This window comes from Phalacrocorax aristotelis, chromosome 5 (genome assembly GCF_949628215.1).
Source record: "Phalacrocorax aristotelis chromosome 5, bGulAri2.1, whole genome shotgun sequence".
Taxonomy (NCBI): domain Eukaryota; kingdom Metazoa; phylum Chordata; class Aves; order Suliformes; family Phalacrocoracidae; genus Phalacrocorax; species Phalacrocorax aristotelis.
Window position 1 is genome coordinate 39,971,476 of NC_134280.1, and position 19,537 is coordinate 39,991,012.

General features: G+C 43.2%; 1 long non-coding RNA gene across 1 annotated transcript in view; it reads right to left on the reverse strand.

The window, feature by feature from the left end:
• Positions 1 to 3,635: 3,635 nt before the first annotated feature.
• The window catches only part of LOC142057649 (uncharacterized), a 36,575-nt gene continuing 20,673 nt past the window's right edge, over positions 3,636 to 19,537 (reverse strand). Inside the window, exon 3 of the long non-coding RNA XR_012660705.1 lies at positions 3,636 to 4,628. This is a non-coding gene — a long non-coding RNA (uncharacterized LOC142057649). The remainder of the gene's footprint in view (positions 4,629 to 19,537) is intronic.

The window sequence follows — 19,537 nt, forward strand, 5'->3', positions numbered from 1 at the left end:
ATTTTCCATGGCTGCTTCACCACTGCTCCCCTCTCCTGATGATAATTTATTGCTTGTGCTTTCCCTTTGCCAGCACAGACTAGCAGAAACTCGGATCCAACCGCCAGATCTAAACCCAAGCTCATTAAAAGGTCATGTTTTACAAAGTAGCGCAGCCACCCTAACCAAATGAGTGCCTGGCTAATTGCCTTCTGTGTGAAATTGGGTTTGTGGTTTCCGTGGGATCAAACATGGTTTCCTTCTCTCCTCCCCCAACTCTCTGGTTATGTTCCTAGTCACTGAGGAGCATTTGATTTGCAGAAAATATGGCTTTCTGTGGCCACAAACATGCTTTCCAAACTCCTGGGTTTGGAAACCCAGGGTGGTGCAGGGGCAGGAGGGTTGCAGAAGTTGCGATGGAGCAGGGCAAAAAATGCCACACTGGGCTAAACCTCAGCAGGCAGTTTGAGAGTGCAAAGCACCTCCCAAGATGTCACGCAGATTAGGTTTGACTCATACATGTAAGCCATTAGGTCAATGAATCACTTTATTTTCATCACTTCTTGCAATGTCAAGTGGGACAGAGCTGGTCAAGCTGGCACATTGAATAACAAACTCCAGGTTCCTCCTGCTCGCTGGGCTGAAGAAGGATATATACATCACAGTAATAAATTGTTTAGCTGAAAGCATGGAAGAACTTGTGCCTTGCACAGCAGCACCCTATGTTATTTAACAAAGCAAGCGTGTGTCAGCTGCAGTGACAGAGACGCTCCGTGCCAGCCACGCCGAACCAGAAGCCCTGATCATTAGGCAACATAGGCCGGAGCACTTGAAGCTGGAAGCAAGCATCTCTGCAAGGAGCAGGTCAGCAAAGAGTTGCAAGCAGACTTGAAACAAACATATTGCATGAAAGAAATATTCACTCAGGTACCTTCTCATCTGCTAGCACAGCCTTACTTATGCGTGATGAGAGGCCAAAACCTTGTGCAAGAAAAAAGCTTGTGCAAGAAGAAGATGGCTTCTCACCTCCAGACAGCTGGGACCTTTGGAAATGCCAACCAGCCCACCTCAAACTGATGTTGAGACAGTTAATGATGGAGGGGCTTTTTTTGTAGGTGCAGACTTTTCCCTTCACGCATGGACAAGCAGGACAATAAGCACAGGATCAGTATGCACACACCCACATGAGCGGCACTTTGGAAGTACATTGCCTTTGTGGATAACAGTTGTGAACATCTGCAGGGAGAAAGAGAGTGGCACGGAGGCACCTCCATCTCCTGCAGAGAAGATGCTCTGCCACTTGGCTGAGACCCCCAGCTCCACGTTTAGAGAAGTGGGACCTACAATGGGAGCAGTGTGGAGCTCAGCTGTGTTTGCAGGACTTCAGAGATGATATCATAACCCCAGAGGCAGCGCAGAGTGGAGCTCCAAGCAGGCTGTGAGCTCAGCCATTCACCGGGGCCAGTTAATCCAGCATCAACAGTGGGCCCATTGTAGGGTGGTGCAATGCACTAGTTTGTCTTTTTTTTTTTTTTTTTTCAGAATTATTGTTTGGGGAGTAACAAAAATGCCCCTGGAGCACAAAGAAGGTTCTGGGAACCTGAAAGAGGCCAGCCAATTATAGAAAAACTGTGAAACATGAAATTTCAAAAGTAATAGGTAATCAATAGAACACAGACTTCGTAATTATTTTCTGGAACTAAGGACTGAGCTCAAGAAAGCATTTTAGACCATGCTTGGTTTTTAGTGGTGTTTCTGTCTCATTCATAGCAAAAGGATTTAAGTACACTCTTAATTTAAGGAGACCTAAGACAGATCTATGAGGTCCTCTCTGAATTAGGGCATCATATTTTTTATTTTATTTAATTTTATTTTTTTGTGGTCCTCCTGTATATATCAATCTCCTTGGTAACCTGCCTTTCCAAGGGCCTCACTTACTTACATTTCACAGCCCCTTCTCTTAAAGTGCTCTGGTTCTCAGCACAGTAGAAGATGCAGCCCTTTTTTTTCTTGTCTACATGCAAAAAGGTGGGTGTGTTTGTGTTTTTCCTCATACCGGAGCCATATACAATATCCAAATACAGCTTCCTCTTGCCTAGATCGCTCTCCCTCATCCTTCTTTCCCACCTCTCCCCTGCCTTCTTCATGATCCTGGTGGTGGGTCTCACATCTGCAGCCAACTCCTCACAGCTCAGTGATTTCCTGCCATATTTCATGTCTTCCCTCTTTTTAAAAGTAAAAGAGCCTCTTCCCAGCTGGCATTGAGCAGAGTGCAGTAAAGACAATGTAGAGGTCACCTGCTTGATACCAGAAGAGTTTCTTCTTCTTGGTGGTGGATCATACTTCAGTCCGGTCCGGATACATCACTTCTCAAGCCATACAATGCAAGCATATGAACATACTAATAACATTTGCATTTGCTCATGGGGGACTCCATTTTGCAAGATGACTGAAGGCGATACAAGCTGTGGTTCAGCTTTTTGCCAGCCTGGTGCTATAGACTGACAATAACAGGGCTGAGATTTTTCCTCTAGGTCAAAGCACCCCACTGTTTTCAACACATTCAGGGTTGTATTTGGAAAATTTTAAGGGGGGCTAAGGTATATCCGCCCATTCCCCAGAGCGTGTTTGAAGCTGCCAGTCACGATTATTTGTGAAGCAGTTTCTCATGCCTTTTTTTGTACAAAGTTTTCCTATGAAAAATTCATTTATACAGCATAGAATGTGTCTATAAATAATAGACGCATCAGCTCACCTGCCTCTTTACATTTCTATAGGCTATACAAGCTCTACTTATAGCAAAATAGAGAAAATTAACAACGCTGTGTTATCAGCACACATCCCCGGTCTGGCACAATTTGCTGGATGGTCCCGTTTGCCCGATAATTCATTGTTTCTATAGCAATCCTGCCAAGAAGAGTTTCCCATTGTGCTTGAGGAGAAGGGCACTCCCAGGACCTCGATAGCTTTATTAGCTCCAAATACATTACAAATAGAGCTTCATTATCAAAATCGGCTTCCAAAAATCACCGTTATTTCAAGCGTGGTCGTTAACGTGCCCGGGACGAGATGTTCGGTCTCTTCCAGGGGACCAGCCCATTTGCTTATAAGCGGCTGAACGCAGGCTCATGCCAAGTTTATTTGTAGGAATGGCTGCACCAGTCAGCTCCTTTCAGGTTGTTGTTCCTGTGTTAAATAGTTCTATTAATTCTTAATTTTCCATATAGTTGTAGGAGTCACGAAGCTGCCAATGTGAGCGGAAACACTCAATAACTTAGCAAATCACACCAAAGAGGATTTAAATCAGCTTGTTAGAAGTTCAGCGAGGAAAATCAGTTGTCCTAGTCAAGGTGGCAAAAGCAGAGGCAATGGGGGTGACGTGATACCTGGGGCTCTGGGCACCGCTTGGCAGGCAGCTCACGTGCGGGTGCTTTCACATGCAGGGCACCCCCACCCGCCTCTTCCCGGGGCCAGAGCCCACCGGGAACTGCAGCACAAAGCCGAGCAGGATTTCAGGGCGCTGCTGCCAAGGCAAGGGCAAAACTTCCGCTGGCAGGCCAGGAGCAGGCAGCAGGCCAGTAGGTCGCCTTGTCTGCAGGCAGCCGTGCAAATCTCCGCCCAAATTTTCCCCTTTTTTCTTTTTTTTTTTCTTTTTTCCTGGAATCCAGCCCTTTGTGAGGTGAATGCTCTCTTCTTGTACTGCTTTTTTTTTCTTTTTTTTTTTTTTAAAGAGCGTGCACTAGAAAAATAAACTTTCAGCAAGTACTATATACTAAATATATTTTAAAAAATTATTTTCATATTTATTTTTAACCTCTGTTACTGATATTTGGCAGTCAGCAAAAAAAAATAAAAGAATGCTTCTTCAAGTTATGACAAAGGTCCTGCCACCCTGACAACACTGAACAGAAGAACTGATTCGGCATGAATAGCCAGAGAAATTAATTCTGCTGCTTTTTGGGCCTTACTCTGTGTGCAGAGGGTCTGGCACGTTCCTTAGAAAGACGTTGCTTGATGCCTCTTATCACTGAAAAAGCTGAAAGCGAGATGTATGAAAAATCACAGCCCCTTCACATTTCTTCATGATTTCCCACCTTGTAGAAGCACTTGCAGAAGCAAATATAAGGTCCTGCTTTAATTTATTTTTCTCCCCCAGTTTTGTTCCCCCCACCCATGTCTAATTTAAAAATTTGTCTTGAGTTCAATAGTAACAGTTTAAGTTATCTCCACAGGCAGTGTAAAAATAATCCAAATTCAGAAATTTACACTTTTTTTCCTTTTTAGGTAAAACTAGCAATGCTGTTGTTGGAAGATCAACCAAAGAAAAAAACAAACAACCCCATAATGCCCCATCCTGATTTGGAGTAACCCTCGTAGGAAGGGAGAACCCTTGCCTTTCAACCCACCAAGCCCTGCAGCTCTCCCCTTCCACCCTCTTAATTTCCTGCTCAGCCTGCTTTGATCATGCAAGAGGCGACCTGAGTCCAGATCTCATCTCACTATCCATGATATAACCGCTTGATCACTTACCGGCTTCAGCGCAGTTTTTCTGAGCTTTCCTCATTTGAGTAGTTTCCCTCTTCTGCCATAAAAACCTGCCACAGAATACATCCATCCCTGCAAGTGGGGAATCCTCGCGCAATTCCCTCCTAAGGTTTAAATTAAGACTTAATGAAGACTCAGAATTTAAGATTAAATGTTCAGCCCCAGGCTAATTATGATTGTAAGGTTCAATTTGCTTGGCAAGCAAAAAACAAAATCTAAACAAATCCCAAATAATATTTACACGTTTAAGAACATAGGGAATCTTCCCTTGAAATGGCACAGGAAGTCTCCGTAGAGCCCCAGGATGCTTTCAGCCAACATCCTTTTATTTTAAGATTGTCCGATTTCCAGAAAAAAAAACCAAGTTCACTATCTTTGTGATTTAAAAAGCCACTTGTTCCCATTTTCCTCCCTCACCCTGCATGACTGGTGAGGCGTCACTGATGCAAATATTGAGTTGAGTCAGCACGTACATTGGAAAAAGACCCCTCAGATGGAGGGGTAAAAGCTGCAGGCAAGGAGCAAGGCGATGGGGCTGCTGCAGGGTCCTGAAAGGCACCTGAGTTATTGGTCCTGACATCAATTTTTTACACCGCAATGAAAGGAAATAGTGAAATACCTCAAATATTTGTGCTTGTCTGTCCTGGAAGCTCCCATGTAAGTTATAGCTATACGCATATAGCTATATGTTCATGTAGCTATGTTGCTATTCCACACCTCTACATGGGCAAAGATCTGAAGTAGAGATCCCCTTCACAGCTATTCTGTACCACTTTTCAAGAATTACATTTAAAGAATTATGTTAAGCTGGTGTTTACCTTCCAGTTAGGTCTTTCATTGGAATTCCAGACATTGGCTGGATCAAGTTTTCATTTTTATAGTATTTTTCCTCCCTCTAGCAATGTCTTGTAAACAGCCTGCTTATTTATGACTACGAATGAGAAGGAAAAGCCAGGGAATATCTTGTGGTATTAAAAAAAAAATAGCTGTGGTTACTGCCTTATATAATGCACTTGATAAATTTGAATAATCTGAATTTTTATTGCAGTAGTCTTTAAAATAAAGAGCTACAATTTTTTTTTTTTTAATAATGCACAAAAGTTCTAATAAACAATTTAGTTTGAACCACGGCGAGAAATGAAAGGCTGTTCATACGTAGTGACTCACTGGATTATTGAAAACAACTATGCGGCTGCAACTGCTTTGACTTGCCGATATATCTTCTCCCTCTGTTTTTAATACAGGATCACTGTAGAGCTTTTATGAAAAATGAAATTTCCTTCTTTTACAATGGACAGAAATATTTATGGGGGTTGGAGAAGTACAGCTAAAATGATGAGACCTTTAACAGAGCTAAAGTCTGCAGGCACAGATTTTTAAGTATATGAGTTGTAGAAATCTGTCTGCCCACCTTAATTCTCGTGACTTATGCCCTAGCACGTTTTTTCCCTTCCATGGATCAGCTGATCAATTTTTCCTCCTTCATTATTAATAAACCTCCCTCAGAAATGAAACACGAGGCTTGCAGTATCTGAAGGAACCTCTGCCACCAGTGTGTACAGAAGAGATGTGAATTGAAAGGTTGTTCAACTGTGTGACATTAAGTAGATTACGCCTCCCACTATACCAAAAAGTGCTGCTGTCACAATTATACCAACTTGTTAATAGCCAGCTGGCTTTTTTTCCCTTCTTTTTAAATGTATTTACTGTTAACTCCAAGGAAAAAGACCACTGTTTCTGAGAAGGGTTTCCCTCTAACTGGTGGCACATCTCTGGTAGATGCTCTGAACGTCTCCATCTCTCCATAGGCATGCAGAAGCATGGCTTTGTCAACCTGTCTCCAATACTGTTACTGACATCACACAAAGTTTAAATAAATGAGTGATTAGCTGTGGGATTCAGGAGGAGATTGTTTGTTTTGTTGGCGCTCGGCACGCTGACAAGCAGGTGAAAAAATGTTGCCCTGTAAACATAGTTGTCTCAGTTGATAGAGATGCATTATGGAAAGGTATTAGTCACTGTAAAACCCAAGATACCTAATAAAGATGGATTTCAATAAAAATAGTCATTAAACTAACCCATCCTTTCTTCACAGGCTCAGGCATAACAATAAATGTTATATGTTAACTTCTGTTGATCTCCGTGCTTAACAAAGCCATGAGCAAGTAACATTTCTGATGCCATCATGTTTCTTTAAACTACCAGTAAAAATTGTCCAGAGGAATGGACTGAAACCCCAGTTTAGCATCACTGATACAGTTAGACAGACAGATATTCCCGCCATCATGTTTTGGGGTGGATTTTTTTTTGACTGTGCAGAACAGGTAGACCACTTTCTTCTTAAATATTTACCAGGCTAATTAAAGATCAAAATGACCAAGCCTTCCTTCCCTCTCTGCGTCAGAGACCAGGTAAAAGAAACCATACCTGCCAGCCAGTTGGACCGCTGTAAAACTCAGTGCTGCAAGGGGCTTTTTTCCGAGCAATGTCCTGATCTTCACAAGGCTTCGCCTTATTTTTCCTGATGACCTCTCGGCACTGAGTTCCCTCACAGGAGCAAGGCTTGGGGACCTATGAAGGGCATGTCCCAAGACATGCCCCCAGCTTTCCAGAGCATGAGAGCCACCTTGCTAAAAGGTGATGTTACAAATGTCACTGCCTTTTCAGATTATTTTAAGGAGCGTGGGGCTGTCGCTGGTTACTTTTTCGCACATGTCTCCTGATGTTGGGGGGAGCTGAGGGTGCAAAGGGAACAGAGCCTGCAGTGGATCAGTCAACTCAAAAGCAAGATTCAGTCCCAGAGATAATCCTTATCCTCTTGAAACTTTAACTTAAGGGAGTCCAAGAAAAAAAAAAAAGAAGTCATTGTGTTCGTCATTCACTTTGCTTAGCCTGACAAGTGCTGCAGAAAGGGGTACAGCAGGGTATGCTTTAGATGAGGAATAACTCCTGTTCCAGTCATTGCTGGGGCTGTTCAGTCCTTCATTTTTTTTTTACATATTAAGGAAAGCCTCCACAATGTAGACAACTGCAGGGAAGTAAGCGGTTGGCTTGAACATTAAGAACCCACTTTGTACAAGTGCAGAGATGTTAGAACTGTCTGCCTTGGCAAGACCGATCCTTCCACTCCTCTCAGTAGACACCCCCTCAGCAACTGCGAGGTGCAGAGCTGGTCCCTCAAAACTTCGTCTTTCCCTCCCACTCGTAATATTCTTGTCATGTAGCCTAGGAACCTAAAATGAGCTGGTGGCTTTGCTACAATAGTACAAGAAAATCATCATCTCCTCATTGTTTGACCTTGTGAAAGAAAGGTGAAGTACCTGAACTCCTGTTTTCCCGTCTTGAGATGCCATTTATACTGATAAGTAAATTTTCACCGAAGAAAGGTAATTATCTGTGAGTGCTCTGGTGTAGTGTGGATTCATCTGTCCTACAGCGTCAGATAAAGGTGAAGGCAGCTCACTACCGCACGCATTCAAGTGCACTAGTTTGCACCTCTCAAAAGTTTTTGGTTCCAGGAAATTGAAGGAAAGCAAATAAGAGAAGGCAATTTGCAATCACTTAGCATTTGAAAAATGAGGAAATACAAAGCAGCGTAGGGAAGCGGCCATGGCACGTTTTCACCTGTTTGAATTGCTGTCACCAATGAGCCTTTTTATCCTTTTGAAACTAGGGAAAAGCTGTGGCGTAACCACTTCTCGGTCTTGAGAGCCGGAGGGTCGCGGCGGTGGCGGCCGCAGGGCTGAGGTTTGGCTGGCGTCAGCCCCGGAGCACGCGGGGTGCGGCGCGGACGTGGCGGGGCGTCGTGGGCACCTCAGCTGGGGACCTGCCCCCCCGTGAGCCGCTCATTGCGGGGATGTTGAGCTAATAAAGTCCCCCTCCAGCCCTCGGGTGCTCCGTAAGCAAGGCTGTACAGCCCGACCGCTCCCTCCAAAATAGCGGCTTTACGTACATCTTTAAATTCCTTTAAATGCAAAATTTAATCTTGCAATAGGGAGCCTCCTGTTGCAACTACTCCCTGTTGCAAAGTACCACGGCTTGACACCACAGAATACAGTCAAAACGCTCCTGGAGAGCGTCAGGGACGCCGCAAGCGCTGCCCCTCCCCCGCCCTCCCCCCCAGCTCCCGCAGCGTCCTCCTCCTGCAATACAACACTGCCCTCTCACGGCCCCTCTGCTGCCGAAATGCAGCATTGACGGGGGCACGCAGGTAATCCCGACCTAAAATCCTGGGGTTATGCCCCTGTATAGCTCTAGCATCGCTGGGGAGTACACACGCCGCATTATATCGGGGCAGAGGATCCAGCCACCCGTGTCCCAGCATCCGCTCCCCAGGCTGAAGGTGGGATGGGTGGGTTGGATTTATGCTCCGCAGACGTTCATCACCAATATGGGAGGGATGAAACCAAAGGGAGAACTGATGCTTGGCATGGTGCAAGAAGTGTCTTCTATGCTGAACTAAGCAATGCTGCCTTCCCCCCAGGTTTGCACCCGTGCAAAAATCAAAGAGCCGAAGAGCATATCATTGCATCGATGGCTGCTGACATGCGTTCTTGCTTTGACCTGGTCAAACTGAAAACAAACAGTTTTCCTTCTCAACATGGAAGAAACTTCCCTTGGTAACATCAAGTCAGCACTAAGCACAGGTAAAGGAGACATTTGCCCTGAGTAGGTGTCCTTGATGGGTGACAAGGCAGCAGGATCTGCCACTATGGATGCCTGGGAAAGCTGAGCCAGGTGCTGCCCCAGGCCCCTGAAGGATGGGTCAGGGTGTGTGGGCAGTGGACGCAGCTGGGATGGAGTAGAAAAAAAAATAAAATGCAGTGTGGTCCCCCTGCCACCAAGAATGGGTAAGAAGCCCCAATAGTATTGCCCATCCTTCTCCCCCCATATGGCGTCTCCTCCATACTGACCATGGGGTCCAAACCCTGCTTTGGCTGTGCTGTGGAGGACTGGGAGGTTGCTCTTTTGCCCAATCTCATTCCCACCAGCTCATGCACATTACTTTGGCTTAAGCATATCAGTCGTGCCCATGCCAAATAGTGGGTTTTCAGTTTACATGTGCTGGAAATCAAATGCTTTCATCTCCAGCAGGTAGGTGTGCCCCCTGAGCTCTAGCCCTGCAGGTCTCTGTAGAAGCAATTCCTGGATTCGCTTTTCAAGTGAGTAACTCCCGTGGCGCCTCAGGCACTTTTACAAAAAAAGAAAAAAAAAATTAAATATTGACCATACAGCCATCTCTGCTGCACTGCTCAGACTCCTGAGCTGGAAGTAAAACAGGCAGGTACAAGCGTGAGGTGCACTTGGATGCTGCCAGCCTAATAATAAGCCATCCACAATAATATTTCCATCTCTCCATTTCATTTTTTTTCCTGATCTGGAAGTCTCACTGAAAAACTTTGACCCTCAACTTTTACCTTCTGTTTGCAAACTTGCAGCCTCTGGCTCCATACTCCTCTGCTCATCAGCCATCATCACTGCCTGTCTCCACCATGGCTCTGACTGGATGGTGCATAAACTACTGCCTCAGTGAAGCATTGCCAGCGAGCTGAGGACCAAGGTCTACCAGAGCAGGAAAAAATAACTGTCAGGGTTTTGCCTAGAGATCGAGCTCTCCCAGACTCATTTCCAATAGGAAAGTAAATGGCAAGCAAAGAAGTCAAAAGGTGTTTCTGCACAGGCCAGAGTTTTGTTCAGTATTAGCTGCAACCCACTACTGTGCAATGTGCTGTCAATGGAAAGAAAATAGATTATGGACTAAACTGTGTATGTAAAAATGAATAATCCACAAATCAGTCACTGACATAAGCTAACAACATAGTCTCAGGCCAAGAGGCTTAAAACTGTTTTACAAAGGCAACCAGTCTTGATCTCTGCTAACTGCAGAGTCCTCCCACTCTTGTTTCTTCCAATAAAGCCTATTTTGCAGGTGCAATTCTTCAGTGGCTGAGGTTAACCCAATGCTCTGAAGGATGAAGGTAAGGTAATGGACTGTATTAATCTTCGTATTTCTTTTGCAGCTCTCTGGGTTTATAAATACAAGATAAAAGATTATCGCAGGAGGCCAATATTTAACAAGGTATCAGCCAAAGAGAGAGGACTCCTAAATGCATGGGGATGCTTTGCTGAGAGTGAGAGTGTTGGGGAACCCCATGGTAAGATGCCAGCATCAGCGAGCAACCGGACAGAGTCTGGCTGTCAGGATCCCATGGGTCATGCTAATGGAAGGGCTCATGAGTCCAGTGGGAATATGGGCACTACCTACAGGCTGAGATGCAGCTAATCTGGGACAAGCCTGTGCATCCTTACTGCAGGACTTCAGAGGATTTTTTTTTCAGACACTAAATTCCCTTTTGCCATCAAGAACAGAGGTTCAACAAGAAGCATCCCAGGGGCTGTTTTGTCTCCCAGCCCTCTGACACACAGGTCCTAGCCCCCTCAAATGAGCCCCCCTTGTTAGTCATGCTGCCCCAAACCATCCCTCAGGCTGAATTTATCTGCCCACCCCACTACCTTCTGTGTTTGATATCACCCTTTGCCTCTGCACAAACAGGGCCAGGCGAGGTTTCTGATGTCTCACAGCTGTAAGACTAATTACACAGTGACAAGGGCAGCACCCCCACTGGGCAGTTCATGACACAGCACCAGTGCTGAGCTCCACAGGGACCAGCAGAACAAACGTCTGCACAGAACCCTAAGGCCGGCATGGAAATCAAGACCGTTTGTAGGGTTGGGAAAAAGTCTACACGTGCAGCGCCTGCATTCCTCATATACATCCTATGTCCCTGTACATAGTGTTGAATCAGACCTAAAGAAAAGACCCATTTTTGCTAGTTTTGGAGAAAACTACAGGTTTCCAAAACAGCTTCAGTTCAGAAAAGGGGTTTTTTGCAAATCATAAGGCTTGTTGGCAAAGGCCTCCACCCAGCCCCATCCAGGGTTCCCTCACCTAGTGCTGGGATCCAGGGTGCCTGTTCCTCTGGCAGCAGGGAACTGGTCTGGGGTAGATGGCAATGCCAGACTTTCCCACTAACAGGGGACATTCGCTGCGTCCATGGGAGATTTTCCATGGGGAAAGGAAGGTTTAGAAATACTTTAAAAGTACAAAAAGGGATTAGAGCATTCAATGCCTGCATTTAACCTAAGTAGCTCTTCAACTTATACTCATTGCCTACCCTTTGTAAAATTCTTGGCATTCCCAGGGTCTTCTTTTTCCTTCAGCTCAATTCCAAACCCATAAAAAGCTCAGAGACATTTCTAAACCAAGAGATACCAGACCACGCTGCCTAATTGAAACCAATAAAGTGCTATGCTCCAAGGTTTCCTTGGTGGCTTCTCTCCAGGCAGACAAGTCTCAGTCTTCAGCTATCCCAGAAAAAGGTCAGCCAAGCCATCAAATGTTTCAAAGCACAATTAAGGCCCCAAATGAGAGAAGTTAAAGTTTGATGCTGAAACTTCGCTGCCAGTTGATGCTCACCAGTTATGAGGGTCACTTGAAATACAGTCAGCAGAACCACCTCATGTGTCAGAAACCTGTCTCTGCTGATGGGAATTAGGAAATTTTTTTGCAAGGCAAACAACCTTACTATAACAATATGGCTGCTGCTATTAAAAAAAAAAAGAAAAAAAGAAATTCAGCCTGTTGCTGACAGTTGGTGACAGAAGGTGCTTTGAGTCTGAAGAACTTGAGGTGTTTTGATGCCCTTAAAACAATTCGGCTCCCATACAGCTGTGGTTGTTCAGAAGAAATCAGAAACTAACTCTCCATCCCAGGAATATAGCATTTAAGGATAAATCACAGACCCAAGGCGGGGTGGGGGGAAAGTCCACAAAACAGACTAATTAGTAAAATACCAAGTAATTTCTTTCAAATAAAGCCGAAATTTTATACAGATAATATTTCCCTACCTTATGAATTCTTCAGTGCAACATCCTGTACTTAAGGTTAAAATAAAACAAAGTACAAAGTCAAAACCAAATTAAAGAAAGTTCAAGTGAAGCATTTCAACATCAAAATGAACAAGTAGCAGATAAAGATTTCATGTTTGACATGCTTCTGTCCACCACTGATTACATCTGACACATTCCTGCACTGTGTTTTATTTGAACAAATCCCATCTTTTCCAATAGCAAAATGTTTTGTGGGAAACTCTCTTCACTACTATTCTACCTATGCCTGGATAGACTTTATTTCAGAGGAAGGACACCAAAATACAGTGGTGCTGATAGGAATTTCATGCCAGTGAAGTTATTACCAGCAAAAGTGTGTGTGTGTGGCAGTATCTAACATCTCCAGTACATTTCCTACCATGCTGCCACAGCAAGGACTGTCTTCCATTAAAAATATGAAGGAATTCCCCAGATCAGCCAAGGAAGATATTTCAGGATTAAACAAGACATCCAGGCTTGCTCCAACTTTAGCTCCATTTCCCCAAAGTCTCTGAAGTTCAGGAATTCAGATAAAGAATTGCACTTCTCGTGCATCAGAAATAAATTACTTATTGGCGTGGTTCTGGACAGCTGAAGATCAGCAGGAGTGCAGGATCATTCACAGCTTGCCGAAGAAGTGCCAGGAGACTATACTGCTGTCATTTCTCGCTGCCTGTTTGCTTACCATTGCTCTACCTCCATTTCCTTCATGCAAGAAGAGTCACCATATCAAAATTAGATCTGGTTGTGGAGGATCATGACCCAGATGCCAAGAGAGATGCTCCAAAGCACTATTTACTCCCAACATTGTTTCTGATAGTATGACTTCCCATGGAGCATGATCTCATGGCAAAGAGGCATGAAAGGACCTCTTCAGAGTTTCTAATGAACCTCCTTCTCAGAGAAGCTCAAACATTTGCTTATGGCCCCACAACATTCACAAAAACCTCTATACCTTAGTGCAAGAGGGATCTGTCACTCTGAATTTAGGATCAATTGGAGACTCTGAGTGTTCCAGAGGTTTGGTATATCTTCTAGGAAGCCCCAGCATGTCTATTAAGTGGAGTCTAGCACAGAAGTAGGCTATTGACCCATCCTGTCAGGATCAGGCTGAAACATAGAGGCGTTGGTGTCATCCAGGTTTGTGTGTGGGCACGTAAAGGTCTTATTCACAGAGGTCAGTGTTCTAGCTACTATAAAACACACTACAATGGGGCTGTTATTTGACATAGATCCAAGATATGTCAGGTGCTGAGGAGCCCTGGAGTGGGAGAGGTTGTAGCACATGGTGCTCTTCTCCTCCTCTGCATCCTCTCTAGTCTGTGTGGGGTTTTTTTTGGGGAATAAGGAAGGGTAAAGGAAAGGGCGAAGGGAGACTAAGTTAGGGACAATCAGTCTGATAGCTGAAGGACAAACCCAACTTCAGGCTGCTTTTCTTCTATCTAAAGAAATGGCATTTAAAAAAAAAAAAGCAACCATACCAAAAAACCCACTAAAGAACTAACAGTGAAGCCAAAAGCAAAACTGAGATTTACTGACACCATTTGTATTGATTGAAAACTGGCAAAACACCACTGAAGACAATTGAGTTTGGCTCCTTTTTTGGCAAAAGTCTAGCTGATTTATTTCATGTTCTCACATATGTTTTTTTTTAAAAAAATACTCAGCTCAAATGCTACCTTGACATGTTGGCTATCTACTTTCATTATATTCATCTTCATTTTTAGTTTAGGTTATGGATGTATAATGTAAGTCATAACATAAAGTTTTCTCTGTGGTAGTAAGAGTGACAATATAAGACATTACACCACAGGTTATAATGCCAGTGGAATAATTTTTCATCAAGGGTTACAAAAAAATTCTTGATAGAAAAAGATGTTATGGGATGTAATTACACACACACCCCCCAAACTATTAAACTGTAATAACTCAGATATGATTTCAGGTTTCCTAAAAAGACAGAAACTTCCTATGCCAGTCTGTAATTCCTCTATTTCAGTGGCCAGAATGAAACAAAAGTATCTCGAACATATTCACTACTTCATTTAGACAAGAGATGCAAAACAAATGCAAAATGGGGTGTTTGTGGCAGAGCAAACTAAAGCCTTGCTCCTGAGCTTAGATCCCAGATACCAAATCTCATCTGAGAGGCAGCCTGTCTGTTGGCTAATCCCATAAATACAGTTACTTAGACTAGAAACTGCAAATGACATATAACAGCAGAAAAAGGAAGATAAATCTAAGATACTTAATGGATTATATAAAAAAAAGTGAGAAATGTCCTGTAATTATTCCAGGCAGTTGAGCTGGTTTCTTAGGTGATTTTAAATACTTAGCTACCTCCTCTGGAGAAATAAGTATAGCCAACTATCAGTATATACATCTTTCTTAATAGCCCACTCAGTGTGGCTTCCAGCCTGAGCTATAGGCTTGCCTTTCTGCTTCTGTCAAGCTCATCAGCATGGTACACAGCATGAGCAAGGCGAGGGACTTCTGTAGCATTGTGCCTGGGAAGTCTGAAGAACCTTTTTTAGGAAAGCATCTACCCAAAAGCCGTTTGGCTTTGTTCATTATCATACCTGGAAACACCAGAGTTGCCTGTAGAAATAACACAAGTTAATATTTGCCTTGCCGGTTTCTGCACGTAGAAGTACCTGACAAATATTTTTCTGTTTGTTTGTTTGTTTTTAAAGACATTTAAGTTGGTACATTATCAGCCTGAATGTGAATTTCAAATGCTCTTTTATGACCTGGGGTCTTGCAGGGACAGAACTTGTGTTTTTATGTGGTCGAGCCACTAAAACCTGACCTACAAAAAAAAAAAAATAGCCTTGTAAATCCCACTGTATTTTTGCTCTCCTTTGGTGGACTCAGCTGTGCCTATCTGCACTAGTCATCTTGCAGAATAACTAAAAAAATATTATCATTAAGCATAAAAAAAATGGGGAAGGGGCTAAGGGCATGAGGGGGCAGTGGTACCAAAGCAAACCAGAGCTTTCTTCTGTAATTTTTGCAATGGCCTTGAAATTGCTATTAAAAAAAGAAAAAATTTAAAATGCCAGTTAAAAAGATATCTGCACACAGGATGCCAGAAAAGCATGTGGTGCCTGAGCCTCAGATGAATTAAACACACAGCTGGGTACAGCAAGGGAAAGAGCATGGGGAGGAGGAACTTGTTCTCAAGGAAAAGGCAAACTTGTACCCACTTCAAAGAGAGCACCTAAGACCATGAGACCATGCCTGCAAGCTCCCTCTTGCTACTAAATTGTCTCAACAAGACTCTCTTGTGCAGAACAATAAAACAATGAAGGTAAAGAAAAAAAAAAAGAAGCATAAGAAACATGAGAGGAAGGCATTTTAACAATCCACTTGGCAAGAAAAGAATTTTAGGCAGACTTTGCACAGGCTTCTTTATTTGTAGTGGGAAAAAAAAAAATAATATCTAGAGGCATAACTGTAGTTTAAGGGGGTTGGTTTTTTTGTTTGGGTTTGTTTTTTTTTTTAAGGCAGTTTAAGGAGTGAAGCTGGGGCAAGGAGAATGCTGCCAGGATTGTTAATTCCTGGAAGTTTTGGCCCCTGAGATTGTGGATCTTTGAGGTTCTTTGGAAGCATTTCCTGGAAGTCATTGTTAATACAGATCATCATAAACAGAAGGAAATAAATAATTCTAAGGACCCGTATAATAATAAAAGCATAAAATGTTAAGTAACACATTTTGCAGTGAATAATGGCTCTGCTGCTAGCAAAGTCCATCAGCTGGCAACAACTGAAAGGGGGAAACCCCTGGCTCATCAGAGACCTGTAGGCTGCCTCTGGACCATCAGCAGGAGACTGCTACAGAAAAGGCAAAAGCAACTCCAAAAGGGATCAGTAGACCCTTTTTTGGAGGAGACGGGAAGGAACTGAGTGTCCTGGTGAGACAGATCACTTTAAGAAGCTGCTTCTATCAGCTGGTGTTTAGCTCAGCTTCTCCTTCTGTCTCCGGCAGAAAATGAAGATTAGCAATGGCACAAGAGCAAGTCAGTCTAGACGGCCACAAATATGTTAAGTTTGAACTTAGAAACAGATTAGAGAACCATTAGCAACATCTATTTGTGGAGCAGCCCTCTAAGAGGAATAATACAGTCCAGAAGAGATAGCCCCTTCTCATACGGGGCCTGACACAGCTATGCAAGGAGTTACTGCATAGGAGTGACTAGTGAGGACCTTGCAGTCAGTCTCCATCAGCTCTGAGGAGTCATCATGTCCTCCCAGGCTGGTCAGTGGCATACGTTGTCTGTTTATTTTGAAACTAGCAAGATGCTTAGGGACGTGCTAATCTTTACACCTGGGAATAATAAATGTCAATTAAAACAGTCCAAATTTAAGAGTTAGGTGTTTTGTGACTGGGTTCTGCACATCTTCGCCTGCCACTCAGATAGGAGACCCGCTAAAGATATCTGCAGATTTTACAAACCTTTTCCCACATACTTCCACACACTACATCCTTCAGGGGAAGCACATCCACAGCAAACTGCCCCAGGATCGCACCCTGCTTATTTGTATCTCCAAACGCTGATGTCTTTATATTGCCACCTCCCCAAGGAGTGACCACCAGCAAATCAGGACCAGCACCACGACATTCCTACAGCTGGGGTGACAATAATGAAGAAATAGCTGCTCTGGACTGCACGTCCAAGACACATTTTTAATCAACTGGGTGCTATTGTGGCAGAAGCACCTGCTAGCCCTGTTGTACTCTTGGTTTCCAGAAGGACTGTTATTTTCATAGCTGCTTGAGCCAAGTTAGTAACATACCAGAGGCACAACAAAGCAGGTTTGTTCTCTTTTTTGCATTCACATGGGAAAAGAGCTAACTCTTTCCTCTTGGCTGATGCATTCAGTTGCAGGTGATATAGCCGGGAGAGCTGCTCAGCAAGACCAGACCAGCTTTAAGTCCCATGTTGATCAACTGGCATATAGGAACAAGTCTGCCAAACAAGAGAAAAAATTTGTCTTTCTGTTGGACATCAGCTATTTCTAGTTAGGGGTGACTCCAAACAGTTCCAGTTTTTGAGCCAACATAATGCATCAACCCAGATTTATTTATTGAGGCACAAGACTGCATGTCCTTACAGGTATACTGCTTTATGGTGCTGCACACCAGGTCCGCATCCCTCCCATGTGCTGGCCTCCACAGGGATTTTACTTTGAAGTTTGTAGTGTTTTGGAAAAAGCCTCCGACACACTGAGCCACCAGCACCCAAAGCATCACACTGTGAGGCATCAGCAAACACTGGGCTGAAACAGAAGTCAGACATGTGGGTGGCTTTAAAAAAACAAAAAAATGGAAACAAGTAAGAAGTGGAAGATTATCAGTGGCTGCTGCTCAAAAAATTTCAAATTTTCCCAGTATATATTTTTTACCATCACAATTAGCAATGGCAGACACCAGGCTGGTAACAGTAACAACTTGCCCAAGGTGTTGGGTGAAGGGTGCTGCTGACCCCTCAATGGCACTCCCTGAGAAAGGGGAGGGTTTTCCAGCTCTCAGACCTGCCCTTGATGGTCATTTTCTGGACTACAGCCATTTTTTGTTTAACAGCTTTGCCTTTGCAGGTCTTATGAACAATCTGACCCTGCAACTCCCTTCCAATCCAGATCAGTAAGGATGGCACTCAGACTCATGAGTACACATCCTGTATTTAAATGTTCTATATTACTGTCTTTTAACATGAGGAATTTCAAAATATATTTCTTTTCAAAACAGTGAGAAATAATGTGTAGGTTTGGTTTTCTTATTGTTTGACCACCCCTACTCCTGCATCCTGGTACAACCAGCTCCCAGTAGATAGAGGCCATCACCCACATCATCTCATCAACCACCCTCCAGTTGTATTTCCCGATATCAAGTGCACAACTAACAACTTCCTTTCGCTGATCCAGAACCAAACTATAGTATTTATATAATGTCCATAATATTGCCCAGTTTGTAATATTATTGGACAGTCAACGTCCAGCACAGAAGACACAAAAGTGGAGTCTCAGAGCATGTTTGGATGCTTTATTTTAGGCACTAGATGTCAGTGTTTTACCTACACTTATCGAAATTTCCAGTCACGGTGAACGAAGAGTTACTCATAAATAAATAAAAGTATAAAGTGTCTTCAGTACCAAGACCCCATCACAACAGCAGCAAACTCTTCCTGTCTCAGGTGGTCAAAAGGCTCCCAAAAGAAAGTCGTGCTTTCCCTCCTCCCCAGTTTGCTTATGTGCAGATATAGTAGTTTAAAGAAGAGAAGCCGAGTCAAACAGATGCATGACACCAACAGTACCTGCCAATATTATCTAGAGTTAAAAATATGCCTGTGTTCGCCAAGAACTGCTTAACAGACGTAACCAAGAATTTTTAATATAAGGAACGAAATATACCCGTTTCTTTGAAACCTTTTTTCTACATTGTATAACATTCATCAAGGTTTTGACCTGGAAAAAGAAATGAGATAGTTTTTCAGCTATACGAAAAAGTATTATATGTTTGCCAGAAGCAATTTCACTAAGATCTTAAACTCTTTTAAGTTCCGGTAAGAAAATGAGTTCAAACACATGGACAACATTAACTGAAGCTGGTAACTTTAAAATTTAGTTCATGCAAGTAGGACAGCCACCCTTCATGTAAATTTGAATTTAGAAAACCAAAAATTTCTCAAATCAAGTGACTAAGAAAAATTTAACCCACGTATATTGTATCCCATTGTCATCTCAATATCTGATTAGCAATTCATTGCATGGTTTAAAATACAGTCCTATTGCTTCTCCTTGTGCACACATGGTTTGTTTGTGCAATACATTTTTAAAAGAACTTGGATTTTAAAAATTTTGGGGAAAGTAGGGAAGGGACGGAAAATAGCTCTTAAACAAGCCTTTTGCTTCTGTCTCAGCACAAAAGAAAATACTCCAGCATTACCAAACTTGCAATGTTAACTCTAATGAATCCTTATACTTTTCAGTTAATATATCAGTACACCTGCTACCCTGCCTCCCACGTACTTGGTGGCATGTCCCACCTTCATCTGGCTAAGGTGTTGGCTGGGATTTATGGTGG